The 20863-nt window shown below is 47.2% G+C and overlaps 1 non-coding gene across 1 annotated transcript; it reads right to left on the bottom strand.

Moving 5' to 3' along the window:
* Positions 1-18946: 18946 nt before the first annotated feature.
* LOC114670188 (U6 spliceosomal RNA) lies at positions 18947-19052 on the bottom strand. The gene has a single exon (XR_003719672.2). It is a non-coding gene; the product is annotated as a U6 spliceosomal RNA (small nuclear RNA).
* Between the last annotated feature and the right edge of the window lie 1811 nt (positions 19053-20863).

Genomic DNA, 20863 nt, shown 5'->3' with positions numbered 1-20863 from the left:
CTTTTTATATATAAAGAAAGGAGTTTCGCTCTTGTCACCCAGACCGGAGTGCAGTGGCGCGATCTTGGCTCACTACAACCTCCGCCTCCCGGGTTCAAGCGATTCTCCTGCCTCGGCCTCCCGAGTAGCTGGGATTACAGGCCCCCGCCACCACGCCCAGCTAATTTTTTCTGTATTTTTAGTACAGACAGGGTTTCACCATGTTGGCCAGGCTGGTCTTGAACTCCTGGACAATATATATACATATTGTCCAGAGGCAGGAGCTGGTGGCAAATAATGCCCTGGGTAGGTTGGGGCAGGATAGCTGTGTGTGAGGAGCTGGAGGCCCAACACTCACCCCTCTGTGGCCCTGTCCCTGGGCTGTGTTCCTGAAATTCACACAACTGTCCTCACCCGCCCTGAGTCCCTGCAGAACCATCCATCCAACCTCTCAAGGATTTCCTACTTCCCCGGCAATTTCCTCAATCATCAGAAGAGGATTTTCTTTTCTTTTCTTTTTTGAGACAGAGTTTTGCTCTCTTTTGCCCAGGCTGCAGTGCAGTGGAGCAATCTTGGCTCATTACAACTTCCATCTCCTGGGTTCAAGTGATTCTCCTGCCTCAGCCTTCTGAGTAGTTGGGATTACAGGTGCCCGCCACCACGCCTGGCTAATTTTGTATTTTTAGTAGAGACAGGGTTTCACCATGTTGGTCAGGCTGGACTCGAACTCCTGGGCTCAAGCCATCCTCTTGCCTCAGCCTCTCAAAGTGCTGGGATTACAGTCATGAGCCACTACATCCAGGAAAATGGATCCTTAATGTATAAATATACTGGGAGTGAAAGAGGGAAAATAGGAATATGTTGTACTGGGAAGAAAAAACTTTTTCTCAATCCTCTTAGGTTTGGAAATTGGAACCCAGGCTGGGTGCAGTGGCTCATGCCAGTAATCTCAGCAGTTTGGGAGGCCGAGGCAGGCGGATCACCTGAGGTCGGGAGTTCGAGACCAGCCTGACCAACATGGAGAAACCCCGTCTCTACTGAAAATACAAAATTAGGCCGGGTGCGGTGGCTCACGCCTGTAACCTTAGCACTTTGGGAGGCTGAGGCGGATGGATCACGAGGTCAGGAGTTCAAGACCATCCTGGCCAAGATGGTGAAACCCTGTCTCTAATGAAAATACAAAAATTAGCTGGGCGTGGTGGTGGTTGCCTGTAATCCCAGCTACTTGGGAGGCTGAGGCAGAGAACTGCTTGAACCTGGGAGGTGGAGGATGCAGTGAGCCAAGATCATGCCACTGCACTCCAGCCTGGGCAATAGAGTGAGACTTTGTCTCAAAAAAAAAAAAAAAAAAAAATTAGCCAGGTGTGGTGGCATATGTCTGTAATCCCAGCTACTCGGGAGGCTGAGGCAGAAGAATCGCTTGAACCTGGGAGGCGGAGGTTGCGGTGAGCCGAGGTGGCGTTGATGCACTCACACCTGGGCAATAAGAGCAAAACTCCGTCTCAAAAAAAAAAAAAGAAAAAGAAAAAAAGAAAGAAAAGAAATTAGAGCCTTGCGAATTAAACTGACAATACAGATTAGCAAGAGGAAAGACAGATTTAATTATGTACATCTTGGATTTTGCAGAAAAATGTGACTCCAGCGAGTGGTTAGAATTTGGGGGTTAAATACCACCTTCATAGTTAAAGGGAGGGGAGCAGGGCACTTAAGGGAAGACCAATGACTTTTTTTGTTTTGAGACAGAGTTTCACTCTTGTTGCTCAGGCTGGAGTGCAATGGTACGATCTCGGCTCGCCACAACCTCTGCCTCCCGGGTTCAAGTGATTCTCCTGCCTCAGCCTCTGGAGTAGCTGGGATTATAGGCATGCGCCACCACACCCGGCTAATTTTTGTATTTTTCGTAGAGACGGGGTTTCTCCATGTTGGTCAGGCTGGTCTCGAACTCTTGACCTCAGGTGATCTGTTTGCCTAGGTGACAAATTATTTTTAAGAAAGATATATGGGTCCTTAGAACAGATGGGAAATAGGAGAGTTTTATGACAACGTCTAGGTGTGGTGACAGCTTCTCTTTGTCTCCAGTGATAGAAGTCAGTCTTCCCCGCCCGCTTCTCTGAAGGGAATGTTTTTCATGTTATTTTTGGGGAGGCTCTGCTTGTTAGGCAGATAAGAACTCAAAGGACTTCTCAAAATATTTTTTATGGCTGGCGTGGTGGCTCACGCCTGTAATCCCAGCACTTTGGGAGGCCAAGGTAGGTGGATCATTTGAGGTCAGGAGTTCGAGACCAGCCTGGCCAACATGGCGAAACCCTGTCTCTACTAAAAATACAAAAATTAGCCGGGCCTGGTGGCACGAACCTATAATCCTGGCTAGTCAGGAGGCTGATGCAGGAGAATCGCTTGAACCTGGGAGGTGCAGGTTGCAGTGAGCTGACATTGTGCCAGTGCACTCCAGCCTGTGTGACAGAGCAAGACTCTGTCTCAAAAATAAAGACGGGAGTTTATTATTTATTTATTTACTTTTAGAGAAGGGTGTCCCCCTGTCACTCATCCCGGAGTGCTGTGGTATAATCATAGCTCACTGCAGCCTCAAACTCCTGGGCTCAAGTGATCCTCCCACCTCTGCCTCTAGCGTAGCTGGCACTACAGGCATGTGCCCCTGCACCTGGCTAATTTTCTTATTTTTTGTAGAAATGGGGGACTGGCTATGTTGCCTAGGCTGGTCTCGAGCACCAAGACAAGCGTATTTATTTATTTATTTAAAACATTTTTAAAACAGAAATGGGGTCTTCTTACATTGCCCAGGCTGGTCTTGAACTCCTGACCTCAAGCGATCCTCCTGCCTTGGACTCCCAAAGTGCTGAGATTATAGGCATGAGCCACCGCACTCAGCACTCAGCAAGACATGAGTTTATTAAGAAATATCGGCCGGGCGTGGTGGCTCATGCCTGTAATTCTAGCACTTTGGGAGGCCGAGGCGGGTGGATTGCCTGAGCTCAGGAGTTCGAGACCAGCTGGGCAACTCGGTGAAACCCCATCTCTACTAAAATACAGAAAATTAGTTGGGCGTGGCGGCATGTGCCTGTAATCTCAGCTACTTGAAAGGCTGAGACAGGAGAATTGCTTGAACCCAAGAGACGGAGGTTGCAGTGAGCCGAGATTGTGCCATTGCACTCCAGCCCGGGTGACAGAGCAAGACTCCATCTCAAAAAAACAAAAACCAAAAAACGAAAAAAAAAGAAAAAGAAATAAAAAAATAAATATCTACAGCTGCAGGACTCATGGGGAGACCTGAAGAGGGAGACTCTAGACTGTGCTTCCACACAGGTTCCTAAGTGCACTCAGAAATGGCCACCAAGGGAGTGACAGCTACTACCAAAACCAGGGACCACTGTGCCCGATGGTCACTGCCCCAGCTGTCAGCAGCAGGCCAGCCTGTACTCCACAACCCACACCTGCAAAACGCAAGCCTGTCGTGCTGCCTCCCTCCCCACTCAGTTCCAAATCAACGAGGGACAAAGGTCCAGGTGATAGGTGAAACCCACCCCCCAAATCCATCCCTTAGTGGTGAGAGATGCTGGGAATGGAAGTGATTTTTAAATGCTCTGTTGGGAAAGTGGCTTTACTATATGTGGAACTATTCAGTAGAATTTTATGCAGCGTGGTAGCTCATGCCTGCAATCCCAGCACTTTGGGAGGCTAGGGTGAGACAATTGCTTGAGGCCAGGAGTTCAAGACCAGCCTGGGCAATATAGTGAGATCCTGTCTGTACATCAAAACAAAAACATTAGCAGGGTGTGGTGGTGCATGCCTGTAGTCCTAGCTACTCAAGAGGCTGAAGTGGGAGGATCACTTGAGCCCAGGAGTTCAAGGCTGCAATGAGCTATGATTTTGCCACTATACTCCAGCCTGGGCTAAGTATGCATATTACTTTGATAAAAGGAATTTTAAAAGCTGGGCGTAGTGGCTCGCGCCTGTAATCCCAGCACTTTGGGAGGCCAAGTCAGGCAGATCACTTGAGGTCAGGAGTTCGAGACCAGCCTGGCCAACATGGTGAAACCCCGTCTCTACTAAAAATATAAAAATTAGCCAGGATTGGTGGTGCACACCTGTAATCCCTACTACTCAGGAGGCTGAGGCAGGAGAATTGCCTGAATCTGGGAGGTGGAAGTTGCAGTGAGCTGAGATCGCACCACTGCACTCCAGCCTGGGTGACAAGAGTGAAACCCTGTCTCAAAAAAAAAAAAAGAAAAAAAAAGTATAAAAAAGAAAAAGGTTTTTGTGATCTTTAAATAGAGCTAACTTCTAGCATTATCAAGCAATAGGATGCACTGGCATTTTCATGGGAGTAGGCGGAACATTCTCAGAAGCTTTGGTTTTCCTCTTCTCCTTTATTCTAAGGGCTGCAAAGAAGCCATCTTGCTGGCCGCACTTAAGTAGAGGGTAGGCAGGGAGCTATGTCTTTAATTAGGAAAGAAAGGCCCTTGGAAGGCTGGTGCCTTCTTCCCCAGGGCCTTCTTACAAGCTCACACTCCTCACTTCCCCTTTCCCAAGGCCCCTGAACATCCAGATCTGTATCAGCATTTGAAACTTGATGATCCTAACAGCAGTCCTCTGAAATTGCACTGTGTCTTTGGTCAGACAGCTGGCTGAGCACCTCCCCAGGGAGAGGTGGCCATGAAGGAAGGCGGAAGTTGCATACACCCAATGGCATGTTTATAGCAGTTTTGCAGCTTATACACACACACATGCATGCACACACACACATATATATTTTTTACAACCTGCCTAATCTAAAGCTTTGTGTTTGGTGTGAGAACCTCTGTGATGAACCAGCCCTGGAGAGCAAAGGAACAGAACAGGGGTAGGAAGAAAGGACCACTTGTCACAGAGAAGGGCAGCGTCAGTCCAGCAGGGGTCTGTGTTACCTGTGAACATGGGTACACCGGAGTGAACCGGCCACACGCAGCCAGGGCTCCCCTGGGCATGTCTGGCTTCCATGCCAGCTGGATGGCAGATCACGGAACACAGAAGGGAAGCCCAGAAGGAACTGCAAGGAATTTTTTTTTTTTTTTTTTTTTTTGAGATGGACTCTTGCTCTGTCACCCAGGCTGGAGTGCAATGGCATGATCTTGGCTCACTGCAACCTCTGTGTCCCAGGTTCAAGCAATTCTCCTGCCTCAGCCTATGGAGTAGCTGGGATTACAGGCATGGGCTACCACACCCGGCTAATTTTTGTATTTTTAGCAGAGACGGGGTTTCACCATGTTGGCCAGGCTGGTCTTGAACGCCTGACCTCAAGTGATCCGCCCGCCTTAACCTCCCAAAATGCTGGGATTACGGGTGTGAGCCACCATGCTTGGCCAGGAATGCTTTTTTTTTTTTTTTTTTTTTTGAGGCGGAGTCTCGCTCTGTCGCCCAGGCTGGAGTGCAGTGGCGTGATCTCGGCTCACTGCAAGCTCCGCCTCCCGGGTTCCCGCCATTCTCCTGCCTCAGCCTCCCGAGTAGCTGGGACTACAGGCGCCGCCACCACGCCCGGCTAATTTTTTTTGTATTTTTAGTGGAGACGGGGTTTCATTGTGTTAGCCAGGATGGTCTCGATCTCCTGACCTCGTGATCCGCCCGTCTCGGCCTCCCAAAGTGCTGGGATTACAGGCTTCAGCCACCGCGCCCGGCCCAGGAATGCTTTTAATGGAATCTTCAGGAAAGGGAGAAATTTCCAGAACAACTTCACATTTAACTAACTTTTAAGGTTCACAGTTTTTATTTATTTGTTTGTTTGTATTTTTAATGGTATAAAGATCACTGATCGGCCGGGCGTGGTGGCTCACGCCTGTAATCCTAGCACTTTGGGAGGCCGAGGTGGGTGGATCACCTGAGGTCAGGAGTTCGAGACCAGCTTGGTCCAACATGGTGAAACGCTGTCTCTACTAAAAATACAAAAATTAGCCAGGCGTCGTGACGTGTGCCTGTAATACTAGCTACTGAGGAGGCTGAGGCAGGAGAATTTCTTGAACCTGGGAGGCGGAGGTTGCAGTGAGCCAAGATCATGCCATTGCACTTGAGCCTGGGAGACAAGAGCAAATTCCATCTCAAAATAAAATAAATAAATAAATAAAAATAAAAAAATAAAGATCACTGATCAATGGGGACACCATACAGTGTCAAGTCCACATTCACTTTCACCGTCCCAGAGTGGAAAGGCATGCGTTTCTTTTCTCCTCGCTGACTTGCTAACTACTCTCACTATGGCACTCAGCAGAGAGAGCAGCCCCCGCCACACCCCAAATGCACACAGGGCCTGACCCCAGTTCAGTTACTCTTTTATTCACAAATTAGACCCTGGGCACGTTGATGACTGATGTACGTTGTGTTTTTTTCTGTTGAAATTCACTTCTGGAAATGGACGGTTGGGGAAAAGAGGTTCCACAGTGAAAACATTGCTGCAAATTATAAAAACCACTTTCTGAAGAAAGAAAGAGGTTGGGCTGAGTGTGGTGGCTCAGCCTATAGTCCCAGCGCTTTGGGAGGCTGAGGCAGGAGGATCGCTTGAACCCAGGAGTTTGAGACCAGTCTGGGCAATATAGCAAGATTCCCTCTCTACAAAGATTTTTTTTTAAAAATTAGGTAGGCATGGTGGTGTACGCCTGTAGTCCTAGGTACTCAGGAGGCTAAGGCAGGAGGATCCCTTGAGCTCAGGAGGTTGAGGCTGCAGTGAACTATGACTGAGCCACTGCACTGCAGCCAGGGTGACCGCAAGACCCTGTCTCAATAAATAAATAAATAAACATAAAAGAAAGAAAAGAGAAAAAGAAAATGGCTAAGAGGAGAGGCAGGGGAAGATGCCTCTTTGGAAATGGCGTCTCGCGTACTGTCCAGGCTGGACTCAAACTCGTGATCCTCCTGCTTCAGCCTCTCAAGTAGCTGGGACTACAGATGCATGCTGCTGTGTCCAGCCACTGTGCCCTTTTGCCCCGACTGCCTCGGACTCTGGTGCAGAATGAGCACTGTATCCTGGTGTGGCCAGGGACCTGGGTGCCAGGTGGCAACTGGAGCTCAGAGGCTGTCGTTCAGGCCTGGACTCATTGCACGCACAGCCCGAAAGGGCTCCGGAAAGGCATCAGCAGCTGGGAACTTCCACCACCATCCAGGGATTGAGGCTGGGAAGGCCTGAGCCCTCACCCCACATGAGGCTGCCTCTGGGAGTGCCTGGCTGGGCCTGCCTTGGGAAGTCGGACAGAACTGAGGAGAGGGAGAATCTAGAGACCATTCCTGACCCTTGAAAGTGTGTCCTGAGATTATGCAGTGTAGGATCCTTGAAGAAGTAGTATCAAGACAAGAATAAAAAAGAAAGGTGGGACGCAATGGCTCACACCTATAATTCCAGCACTTTGGGAGGCCGAGGAAGGCAGATCATGAGGTCAGGAGTTCGAGACCAACCTGGCCAACACAGTGTAACCCAGTCTCTACTAAAAAAGCAAAAATTAGCTGGGCGTGGTGGTGCATGCCTGTCATCCCAGCTACTCAGGAGGCTGAGGCAGGAGAATTGCTTGAACCCAGGAGACAGAGGTTTCAGTGAGCCGAGATCGCGCCACAGCCCTCCAGCCTGGGCAACAGAGTAAGAGTCAGTCTAAAAAAATGAAAAAGCCGGGCGCGGTGGCTCAAGCCTGTAATCCCAGCACTTTGGGAGGCCGAGACGGGCGGATCACTAGGTCAGGAGATCAAGACCATCCTGGCTAACACGGTGAAACCCCGTCTCTACTAAAAAATACAAAAAACTAGCCGGGCGAGGTGGCGGGCGCCTGTAGTCCCAGCTACTCAGGAGGCTGAGACAGGAGAATGGCCCGAACCCGGGAGGCGGAGCTTGCAGTGAGCTGAGATCCGGCCACTGCACTCCAGCCTGGGTGACAGAGCGAGACTCCGTCTCAAAAAAAAAAAAAAAAAAAAAAAAGAAAGAAAGAAAGAGAGCTAAAAGGAAACTCACTAACAGGAGACCTGGGTATAAGCGGGCATTTCCCCTTCCCCTGGGTGTAAGTGGGCCTCTCCTCTTCCCCTGGGTTGTGTGCACTTCATCAGGTTGATGACTCACGGTGACTGGGTTATGGCAGCAGGGTTCATCCTGGCGAGCTGGACAAGCACAGCTTTGAGGGTTAGACAAGATAAAGAAGCACTGTACCCATGTGTACCTCTAGTGGCTAAGAGGGAAAGGAGAAAACAGAAGCTCCTCCTCAAGCTGATGATGGGCTGGGAGCGGTGGCTCACCCCTGTAATCCTAGCACTTCAGGAGGCTAAGGCAGGAGGATTGCTTGAGGCCATGAGTTCAGGACCTGCCTGGCAACAAAGTAAGACCCCATCTCTATAAAAATACATTGAATTATTTATTTGGAGACATAGTCTTGCTCTGTCACCCAGGCTGGAGTGCAGTGGCATGATCTCTGCTCACTGCAACCTCTGCCTCCCAGGTTCAGGTGATTTCATGCCTCAGCCTCCTGCGTAGCTGGGATTCCAGGCGTGTGCCACCGCACCCAGCTAATTGTTGGTATTTTTAGTAGAGACAGGATTTCACCATGTTGGCCTGGCTGGTCTTGAACTCCTGGCCTCAAGTGATCTGCCCGCCTTGGCCTCCCAAAGTGCTGGAATTACAGGTGTGAGCCACCCTACCCGGCCTAAACTAAATTTTTTATTTTCGCTTTTATGTTTCGAGACAGTCTCGCTCTGTCACCCAGGCTGGAGTGCAGTGGCAAGATCACCAGCTCACTGCAACCTCCGCCTCCCGGATTCAAGTGATTCTCGTGCCTCAGTCTCCGAGTAGCTGGGACTACAGGTGCGCACCACCACACCTGGCAAATTTTTGTATTTTTAGTAGAGACGGGGTTTCGCTATGTTGGCCAGGCTGGTCTCCAACTCCTGACCTTGTAATCTGTCCAGCCCAGCCTCCCAAAGTGTTGGGATTACAGACATGAGCCACTGTGCCTGGCCTAAACTAATTTTTTTAAAAAGCTTATGACTGGCCTGGCGCAGTGGCTCATGCCTGTGATCCCAGCACTTTGGGAGGCCAAGGTGGGCAGATCATGAGGTCAGGAGATCGAGACCATCATGGCTAACACGGTGAAACCCCGTCTCTACTAAAAATACAAAAAATTAGTCGGGCATGGTGGCAGGTGCCTGTAGTCCCAGCTACTTGGGAGGCTGAGGCAGGAGAATGGCGTGAACCCGGGAGGCAGAGCTTGCAGTGAGCTGAGATCGGGCCACTGCACTCCAGCCTGGGCGACAGAGCGAGACTCTGTCTCAAAAAAAAAAAAAAAAAAAAAAAAAAAAAAAAAGCTTATGACTAACTGGAAAAAACAATGTTCCCTGAGACCCTGACCAGAGGCGAGAATTATGTTTATCAAATCTTGAGCCCTCTTCTCTTTTTCCTTACTCTACCTTTCCTTGCCCAGGCTAGTTTATAGACTTAGAGTGCTGAAAAAAAAATTCGAACTAGATTTTCAAGTCCCCCTGGGTACCCAGCCCTATTTATGCTAATTTCGAAGTGGTTAAATCTATGATTCCCAGCCCTGATTTTAGGACACCTCCAGGCATCTTGAATTATTCCAAAGGCTATTGTGAAATTCCAAAAATAAAATCGTTTTTATTTCCTGCGTTTAAAAATAAGTACACACCTTGTGCTGTCTAAAAATCACACGCTTTTGGAGGAGAAAGATTGTGAAATCCTGCAGAAAATCTCATTTGGATTTCAGCAGTTTGGCCACAGCTATCAAAATACCACTTTATATTTGGGTAACGCTCTGTGGCTTTGAGAGCACTTTCTGGTAAGTAGGTTAGTGGGGACATGTGTGAATCAACACAAAAGATGCTTCTTCTAGCCTGGACGTTGCACCACAGGTAGGAAACAACCATGTGGCCTTCCTTTGGAGCGCATACTGGTTCCTCTGGGACATTGCAGTTTGTCACCAGCTGGTGGAGGGGGAGTCTGGAAGGAGGCTGGTGGCACAGGCGTGGGCTGCAGTGGCCTGGTATGGGGAAGGCCAGCTGGGTGATGGGGGCATCTGGTCGCTATCAAAGTGAAGAAAGAGGAGGCTTTCCCCTGAGCCCCAGTGAGTCTCCAAGTCAAAGCTCGAGGCAGCACCACCGGATGGCCGGGTCCCTGACACCAGAATTTTACCTGGCTGCCAGATGGGCAGCATTCTTTGCTTTATAGTGAGAAAGGGAGGCCATCAAACCTTATGTAATTGATGTCACTGTCGAGGATCCTGTGACTGCCATGGCTATTGTCTTCAATGTGTCTTCCCTGTACAGTGTCCCCGGGGTCCTGGGGAGGCCCAGGGTTGAGGACTGTCTCTGGAGTCCTGAGGAAATGGACGTGGCACCTGAGTTGGGTTGTGGGAGAGAACCTGTGAGCTTGCTGAGCTTCCAGTGGAGCCAGGGGAGCAAAGAGCAAAATGCCAAGGCTGGCGTGGAACACGCTATACTCTAGGGAGCAACTTTTCTTAAAAGCCACTTTAGGCCAGCGCGGCAGTGGACACCTGGGAGCCCCAGCACTTTGGGAGGCCGAGGCGGGTGGATCACTTGAGCCTGGAAGTTCGAGACCAGCTGGCCAACATGGTAACACCCCGTCTCTACTAAAAATACAAAAATTAGCTGGGTGTGGTGGTGGGCTCCTGTAATCCCAGCTACTCAGGAGGCTGAGGCACGAGAATCGCTTGAACCCGGGAGGCGGAGGTTGCAGTGAGCCGAGATCATGCCACTGCACTCCAGCCTGGGCGACAGTGTGAGACCTTGTCTCAAAACACACACAGAAAAGGAAAAAGAAACCCTTATCCACAAGCCATCAAAAAGGTGGGGACTCCCTTTCCTCCTCTCTTGGCTCCCTACAAATAAACACCTTGCTTTCTCCCACTACCAACGTCAATATAAATATCTGGTCTTACTACACCAGGGAGCCAACCCCAGTTTGGTTCTACAACACTACAGCAACTTCTGCCATTTTTGCAGATTAGAGCACGAGCCTTAGGCCGTCAGCGGGGAAGGCAGGAACCTGTTTCTCCGGCTCTGGCTGGGCTCGGTTCCCAGGCTGCTTCCTCCTGCTGGCAGCCCAGGTTAGCAGCCTGAGTTCGGGAGTGGTTTCTTGGCAGTGAACCAGGCACTTGGGGACTGAAGAGAGCAATTTACCTCTTCTAGGTTCTTCCACCTCAAGGGCCTCCCAGCAGCCTAAATAAGTTGCTAATCCAAAGTTCCTACAGCACTTTACAGTTTACAAGATGTTTGAGCAAGTATCAGTTCAGTCCTCCAAACGACATTATGAGGCAATAACCTGATGTTAATGCACCTACCGTGGGTTGGCAGATGCTTCCTTACCTTAGTGATTGGGTTTGCTATTTTGCAGATGAGGAACTGGGAGGTCCAGCAAGTAACGGAGCTGGTGAGCAGCAAGGATGGGACTGAAGCTCAGCTCTGCTTTATTCCGAAGCTCATGCTCCTCACCAACTCAGTGTGCCACCTCTCCGTAGAATTCTTGGAACTTGGTTAGTTCAGACATGCAAGGGTCTGCTCCCATGGGAGGTGGGGTACCTGCATTCATAATAGGTTGGTAATTATTTTACTTACTTTATTTTTATTTTTTTGAGACAGAATCTCAGTCTGTCGCTCAGGCTAGAGTGCAGTGGTGCTCACTGCAACCTCCGCCTCCCGGGTTTAAATGATTCTCCTGCCTTAGCCTCCCGAGTAACTGCAATTACAGGCACCCATCACCATGCCTGGCTAATTTTTTGTATTTTTAGTAGAGACAGGGGTTTCACCATTTTGGCCAGGCTGGTCTTGAACTCCTGATCTCAGGTGATTCGCCTGCCTCTGCCTCCCAAAGTGGTGGGATTATAAGCATGAGCTACTGTGCCTGGCCTGATAATTATTTTAAACCAATACCATGGAAATTGAATATCCGAGAGCAAACTTGGTTTAAAAAAAAAAAAAAATATATATATATATATATGCATAGGCCAGATGCGGTGGCTCACACCTGTAATCCTAGCACTTTGGTAGGCTGAGGCAGACAAATCACCTGAGGTCAGGAGTTCAAGACCAGCTTGGCCAACATGTTGAAACCCCATCTCTACTAAAAAAACCAAAAAATTAGCCGGGCATTGTGGGACTACATGCCTGTAATCCCAGGTACTCAGGAGGCTGAGGCAGGAGAATCTCTTGAACCTGGGAGGAGGAGTTTGCAGTGAGCCAAGATTGTGCTACTGCACTCCAGCCTGGGCAACAAGAAAGAAACTCTGTCTCAAAACAAAACAAAACAAAACAAACAAACAAACAAAAAAGATAGATAAACATAAGACAAAAACCAAGAGAAAATACTTCTAGATACTTCTAGTGGAAATAAAATTTGGAGAGGTTCAGGAAGGCCTCTACTTAACTGATAATGCTCTTCCCTCCTCTTGCCTCCAGGATCACCCTGCTCAGCACTGCGCCCACCTAGTCTATTCCCATGTGCAGGGCTAAATCAGGCATTCTCCTTGTGCTTTTGATGTCGTGGTGGACAGGATAGCTCAGGGGTCTCAGGACTGAGCAAATGGCTAAGGGTGGAGGAAGTACTCAAATGACTGATAAGACCAGCTAGAAAAAGTTAGCAAGGGATGTAATCAATGAGGTTTTGGGTATTTGTCCCCAGAAATCTATTCCAAAGGGTATACTTAGTGTTTAATGAGTGAACTAAAGTTGAAACATAAAACTGCATATTAGGCTGGGCACACTGGCGCAACAAATCTGTAATTCCAGCACTTTGAGAGGCCAAGGCAGGAGGATTGCTTGAGCCCAGGAATTTGAGGCCAGCCTGGGCAAGAGCAAGACCCTGTCCTATTAAAAAAAAAAAAGAAAGAAAGAAAGAAAGAAAATTTAAATAGCTGGATGTGGTGGTATGTGCCTATAGTCCCAGCTACTGGGGAGGCTGAAGTAGGAGAATCACTTGAGCCCCGGAGATCAAGGCTGCAGTGAGCTAGGATCACACCACTGCACTCTAGCCTGGGCATTGGAGCAAGACGCTGCCTCAAAAAAATAAAAATCAATTAAGAATAAATAAAAATTAAAAGTAAAAACGCATATTATACCAATAATTCATGCGACTCATGTATGAAATTCACGCATAATGTGTATTATGGTAATGTTGCCGGAAAGGGTCCTGATCCAGACCCCAAGAGAGGGTTCCTGGATCCAGTGCGAGAAAGAATGCAGGGCGAGTCCATAGAGTAAAGTGAAAGTACATCTATTAAGAACGTAAAGGAATAAAAGAATGGCTATTCCATAGGCAGAGCAGCACCGATTGCTGCTGGTTGCCTATTTTTTTTTTGCTTTCTTTTCTTTTTTTTTTTGAGATGGAGTCTCGCTCTGTCGCCCAGGCTGGAGTGCAGTGGCACAATCTCGGCTAACTGCAACCTCCCGGGTTCAAGTGATTCTCCTGTCTCGGCCTCTCAAGTAGCTGGGATTACAGGCGCCCACCACCACACCTGGCTAATTTTTGTATTTTTAGTAGAGATGGGGTTTCACCATGTTGGCCAGGCTGGTCTTGAACTCCTGACCTCAAGTGATCTGCCCGCCTCGACCTCCCAAAGTGCTGGGATTACAGCACAGTAAACCACCGCGCCCAGCTGGTTGATCTGCCCACCTTGGCCTCCCAGAGTGCTGGGATTACAGCGCGGTAAGCCACCGCTCCCAGCTGGTTGCCTATTTTTATAGTTATTTCTTGACTATATGCTAAACAAGTGGTGGATTATTCGTGAGTTTTCCAGGAAAGGGGTGGGCAATTCCCAGAACTGAGGGTTCCTCCTCTTTTTAGACCACATAGGGTAACTTCCTGCAGTTGCCATGGCATTTGTAAACTGTCGTGACACTGGTGGGAGTATCTTTTTAGCATGCCAATGCATTACAATTAGCGTATAATGAGCAGTGAGGATGACCAGGGGTCACTTTCGTTGCCCTCTTGGTTTTGGTGGGTTTTGGCTGGCTTCTTTACCACAGCCTGTTTTATAGCAAGGTCTTTGTGACCCGTATCTTGTGCTGACCTCCTAATCTCATGCTGTGGCTTAGAATGCCTATCCTGCTGAGAATGCAGTCCCTAAAATAGGTCTCAGCCTTATTTTATCCAGCCCCTACTCAAGATGGAGTTGCTCTGGTTCAAATGCCTCTGACAGTAATAAACACAATTTTCCGATCCATAGGTGAAAATCATTTGGCAAATTAATAATAATGATAATCAGTTGGGGAAGGAGCAGGAGCAAATAAATAAATAAAATCATGATAATCATATCAGCTGTAGATAACCAACACATAAATCCACATAGACTCCTAGGATTTGGCATAGTTTATTTGTATTTGTGAAAATCATAGCTAAAGCTGTGTAAGTACATCAAGGTTCACTTTATCATTTGAAGAATTGTCCTATTATGTTTTTGTTTTTTGTGAGGTGGAGTCTCGCTCTGTCATCCAGGCTGGAGTGCAGTGGCATGATCTCTCCTCACTGCAACCTCCGCCTCCCTGGTTCAAGTGATTCTCCTGCCTAAGCCTCCCGAGTAGCTGGGATTACAGATGCCTGCCACCATGCCTGGCTAATTTTTGTATTTTCAGTAGAGATGGGTTTCACCATGTTGGCCAGGCTGGTCTTGAACTCCTGACTTCAGGTGATCCTCCAGCCTTAGCCTCCCAAAGTGCTGGAATTACGGGCGTGATCCACTGCACCTGGCCTTATTATGTTATATTTTACTCTCAAAAAATAAGACTATAGTCTTTTGAGTAAAAAAAGTATTTCAGCCTGGGCGAAGTAGCTCACGCCTGTAATCCCAGCATTTTGGGAGGCTGAGGCGGGTGGATCACGAGGTCAGGAGTTCAAGACCAGCCTGACCAACATGATGAAACCTTGTCTCTACTAAAAATACAAAAATTAGCCAGGCATGATGGTGCGTGTCTGTAATCCCAGCTACTTGGGAGGCTGAGGCAGGAGAATCGCTTGAACCTGGGAGATGGAGGTTGCAGTGAGCCAAGATCAGGCCTCTGCACTCCAGCCTGGGCGACGGAACAAGACCCTGTCTCAAAAAAATAAAATAAAATAAAAGTATTTCAGAAAAGTATTTCTTTCCTCTTTGAATAGATCATATCTGATCATATCTGACTGTGTGCTTTTAATTTATTTCAGTATTATTACCATGTGAAGTTAGATCTGAATAAAAAACAACTGTCATTCCCCAAGGAATAATATACAAGATAGAAAATTGCTGTCATTCTGCATTTATACTGACAGACAATTACTAAATGAAAGATCTGGGATTTAGATTTTACTTCATTTTCTGCAGTTGTCATGCAAAGCAAATGTCTATTTTCATCTGGGAAATAGGATACATTTAAAAAATCAGATTAAAAGATGCATATAGTTGAAACTGTGTGTAGCTTCAAACACTGGAGAATATTCTTAATGTAATGTTTTATTCTTCCTCATTATTAGCTTCCATTATCAGATATGGATGAAAGGAAAGGACAATTTCTGAAAATTACTTTTTCAGAAATCATGTGGCCAGGCGCAGTGGTTCACGCCTATAATTCCATCTCTTTGAAAGGCTGAGGCAGGCAGATCACTTAAGACCAAGAGTTTGAGACCAGTCCGGGCACTATAACAAGACGTTGCCTCTACTAAAAAATAAAAGAACTAGCTGGGCATGGTGGTGTGTGCCTGTAGTTCCAGTTACTTGAGAGGCTGAGGTGGGAGGATTGTTTGAGCCCAGGAGGTGGAGGCTGCAGTGAACCATGATTACACAACTGCACTCCAGCCTGGGCAACAGAGTGAGATTCTGTCTCAAAAAGAAAAAAAAGATACAGGTCATAAAGACCTTACTGATAAAACAGGCTGTGGTAAAGAAGCCGGCCAAAACCCACCAAAACCAAGACGGCAATGAAAGTGACCTCTGATTGTCCTCACTGCTCATTATACACCAATTATAATGCATTAGCATGCTAAAAGACACTCCCACCAGTGCCATGACAGTTTACAAATCCCATGGCAACATCAGGAAGTTACCCTATATGGTCTAAAAAGGGGAGGAACCCTCAGTTCTGGGAATTGCCCATCCCTTTCCTGGAAAACTCATGAATAATCCACCCTTTGTTTAGTATATGATCAAGAAGTAACTATAAGTATGCTTAGTCAAGCAACCCACGCCACTGCTCTGCCTATGGAGTAGCTGTTCTTTATTTCTTTTTTTTTTTTTTTTTGAGACGGAGTCTCTCTCTGTCCCCCAGACTGGAGTGCAGCGGTGCAATCTTGGCTCACTGAAACCTCCGCCTCCCGGGTTCAAGTGATTCTCCTGCCTCAGCCTCCAACCTTGGCCTCCCAAAGTACTGGGATTATATGCATGAGCCACCATGCCCAGCCTCCTTTACTTTCTTAATAAACTTGCTTTCACTTTACTCTATGGATTCACCTCGAATTCTTTCTTGCACAAGGTCTAGGAACCCTCTCTTAGGGTCTAAATCAGGACCCCTTTCCAATAACAATAAGGCTACTGTAACTAAGGGACTGAACTTATAATGTTACGATATTTTCAACAATTTTAATTTAAATAGCCACCAGTACTAGTGGCTATTGCTAACCAAAAATAAAATTCTATGCCTGCCCCTGCAACCAGCTGAACAGACCCCTCCTCTTGGTCAAGGGCATTCCAAAGTTAATATGAAACACTAATTCAGGCCGTGATGGGAATGGGTGGTCGGACATGCCTCATGCTACCTTCCTCCCTTTGGAATTCAGGTACAGCAACCAGCATTAACATTAAAACAGAGAGCTTAAGACTGACCAGACTTTTAGTAGAAATACGATACCAATGTGATAGATAGCAAGCTCTGAAATAAATTGAAGAATTTTACCCTAAAATACATTTCCCTGCAAAGCTGTCAGTTGGGAAAATTTACATTCTGTAGAGAATCCCTTTCCCTTTCCAGGTCTTTTTCCTGATCCAGGAGAAATTAACTAAGAATCTGGCACATTTTTAAGTCTGATAAGAAACATTTCTCATCTATTCTCTCTCAAGCCACCTACTTGGAGGCTTCATCTGAATAATAAGAACCTCGGTCTTATTAAATGTCTTAATCTAGACATTTCCTTCTAGAGATTTCAGGTCTTTAGATAAACTCTTTCAACCAAGTGCCAATCAGAAAATCTTTGAATCTGCCTATTCTTACCAGAAAAGGATCTGATCCTGATTCTACAAGAGGGTTCTTGGATCTTGTGCAAGAAAGAAATCAAAACGAATCCATAAAGTGAAAGCAAGTGTATTAGAGAAGGAAAGAAACAAGGCTGGGCGCAGTGGCTCATGCCTGTAATCCCAGCATTTTGGGAGGCCGAGGCAGGCGGATCACTTGAGGTAAGGAGTTCAAGACAAGCCTGCCCAACGTAACGAAACCCCGACTCTACTAAAAATACAAAAAGTAGCTGGGCATGATGGCTGGTGCCTTTAATCCCAGCTACTTGGGAGGCTCAGGCAGGAGAATCGCTTGAACCGGGGAGGTGGAGGTTGCAGCGAGCGGAGATCGAGCCACTGCACTCCAGCCTGGGAGACAGAGTGAGACTCTGTCTTAAAACAACAACACACAAAAACAAGAAACAAAAGAACAGCTATTTCACAGGCAGAGCAGCAGCATGGGCTGCTCAACTGCTTATATTTATTGTTACTTCTTTTTGGCGGGGGGCAGGGGGCGGGGGGGTTGCGACAGAGTCTTGCTCTGTTGCCCAGGCTGGAGTGCAGTGGCATGATCTCGGCTCACTGCAGCCTTCGCTTCCTGGGTTCAAGTGATTCTCCTGCCTCAGCCTCCCGAGTAGCTGGGATCATAGGCGCCCACAATCACACCCAACTAATTTTCGTATTTTTACGCGGAGTTTTGTCATGTTGGCCAAGCTGGTCTTGAACTCTTGACCTCAAGTGATCCTCCTGCCTCAGCCTCTCAAAGTGCTGGGATTACAGGCGTGAGCCACCACACCTGGCCATTACTTCTTGATTATATGCCAAACAAGAGGTGGCTTATTCATGAGTTTTCTGGGAAAGCGGTGGTCATTTCCAGGAACTGAGGAGTCCTCCCCTTTTTAGACCATATAGCGTAACTTCCTTACGTTGCCAGGCATTTGTAAACTGTCATGGCGCTGATGGGAGTGCGTTTTAGCATGCTAATGCATTATAATTAGCATATAATGAGCAGTGAGAACGACCCGAAGTTACTTTCATCGCTATCTTGGTTTCGGTGGCATTTGGCTGACTTCTTAACCACAGTCTGTTTTATCAGCAAAGTCTTTGGGACGTGTGTCTTGTGCTGATCTCCTATCTCACGCCGTGACTTAGAGTATCCTAACCTCCTGGGAATGCAGCCCAGTAGGTCTCAGCCTTATTTTGCCCAGTCCCTATTCAAGATGAAATTGCTCTTGTTCAAATGCCTCTGACACTATCCAGGTAAGTGTAATCCAGGTTTCAAAAACCTGGATTCCAGTTGTCTCACCTTTCCAGATTAAACCAATGTACATCTTACATGTATTGATTGATGTCTTGTGATGTCTCCCTAAAACGTGTGAAACCAAGCTGTAGCCCAACCAACTTGGGTGCACGGTCTCTGGATCTCCCGCGACTGTGTGATGGGCCATGGTCACTCATATTTGGTTCAGAACAAATCTCTTCAAATATTTTACAGAGTTTGACTCTTTTCACTCATACTATTATATCAGACAATGCAGCTCCAGATCCTAATATCCTAACTTAATAAAAAATCCTAATTTTGCCCATTAGTTCAATTACATTTGATACTAAATGTATCCTTTGTCAGATCTACTGTCAGGAAGCCAAATGGATTTGAGATTTGCCTCCTCTCCAGGTTCACAGAGACCTTAGGGTCAAGAGCTGAATGAGAGAGGGAGAATGAAAGCTTAGCTAAGAAATGGAATTAACTTAAAAATTTTTTCAATTTTAATTTTATATTGCGTGTCATCCTCGCTCAGGAGCCATGCTAATCTCTGTATCATTGCAATTTTAATAAATGTGTTCCGAAGTGAGCATGAAATTTAACATTTAAAAAAATGTCTGTAGGGCCAGGCGCAGTGGCTCACACCTGTAATCCCAGCACTTTGGGAGGCCGAGGTGGGCGGATCACCTAAGGTCAGGAGTTCGAGACCAACCTGACCAACATGGAGAAACCCCATCTCTACTACAAGTACAAAATTAGCGGGCGTGGTGGTGCATGCCTGTAATCCCAGTTTCTTGGGAGGCTGGGGCAGGAGAATAGCTTTAACTCGGGAGGCGGAGGTTGCAGTGAGCCAAGATTGCGCCATTGCACTTCAGCCTGGGCAACAAGAGTGAAACTCTGTCTCCAAAAAAAAAAAAAAAAAAAGTACGTGGTAGACCTGGAGGCACATAATCACTTTTTGGAATACAGTTTGTCACTTTTAATTGAAAATAACTAAATAATGTCAATGTGTAACTGAAGATCAGATGTCAAGGTTGGGAGGAGAGCATCTTCCCTTAAATGCTGTTTGTTGTGACAGAAGCACATGCTATCATCGAAAGCAAACAAAAGAGAAAAACAAAAACCCTGGGTGTCAATAGTAAACAGTGGCTACTACACACCTACAGAAATTGGATTTCCTGTTGGCTATGGGATTCTAGTTAAGCAAGGTCCAAAGTCTTTGACATGTACTTGAATGCATTTACAGTAAATGAGATTTAGAAAGCTAATCTTTTCCCAGAGGCAATGCTGCCTAACTATTGTCTGGAGATGCTCAGGGACCATCCCTAGATTCCATTAAGAAGTGGTTTCTTCAGAGGTTGCAGTGAGTCCAGATTGTGCCATTGCACAATACCCTGGGCCACAGGGTATTGTTTTGACTCTGTCAAAACAAACAAATAAAAGCGACCACTTAACATGTACCCACCGCAAAATGAGCCGTGAGTTGTGACTCCTCTGAAATGCAACTGGGGAAGGGAGACTGAATCACAGCCGTGAAAATGTGGTCACAAAGGACAAAGAGTCAGGGTAAGAGTTTGCCAGGTGGCTCCAGTCAAGTGCTGCGTCAGAGCCGTCGCCGGGGCAGGCTGACACACGTCCTCCCACGGGCTAGGCGGGGGTGGGAGCCGGCCCCACAATGGAGGCTGCTGTCTCCATTTGATATCGCTTTGATAATAGGATCCTCCAAGGATATGGATTTCCTTTGTTCTGTCTTTATGTTCAATAAGTAACTTTCCATCCTAATTTGCATTTCCAAGTGGGTTTTCCCACAGGGGAGAGGCTGTGATGACTGGTTGAAACAAGTCGTGTGGTTTTACACGGTTATACACGCCTTCCAGGGAGATGAGTGTGTTTGCACTGGACACTGTCTACACTCAGTCTTGAGAGAGTGTGAATCTGGGGAGACTGCGTCTATACGGAACCATCGCAGGCTTGGAATGAGAGGCCCAGGCTCCATCCTGAGTCTCCCTGCTCACTAATGTGTGATCTTGACCTTGCTGCTTAGCACTTCCTTCTGTGTCAACTAGAACTGATTGAGTTTTGCAGAGCTTGGGTGAAAAGTGAGAAACTTTAGGCAAAGCACTTGAGATCATGCAATGCAGTGGACACGGGATAAATGGTGCTACTAATAAATGCCACCCAAAGGAAGGCTTCACTCTAAAAATAAATACATAAATAAAATAAATGGCACAAGTGTTCCCCTGAATGAACTGAGGGTGCAAGCCGCCCCTGGCACTGGAGTGACCCCAGACCTATGCAGTGACCTCTGAGCCCCTCAGGAACCAGCCCGCCAGCTCCCTGCTGAGTTTATTCAGGTTTGGGGCATCAGATAAAGCTGTGAAGACAGGAGCCCGGATCTAGACCC

Source organism: Macaca mulatta, chromosome 9, assembly GCF_049350105.2.
Source record: "Macaca mulatta isolate MMU2019108-1 chromosome 9, T2T-MMU8v2.0, whole genome shotgun sequence".
NCBI lineage: Eukaryota > Metazoa > Chordata > Mammalia > Primates > Cercopithecidae > Macaca > Macaca mulatta.
This window is presented reverse-complemented; position numbering and strand designations above follow the sequence as displayed.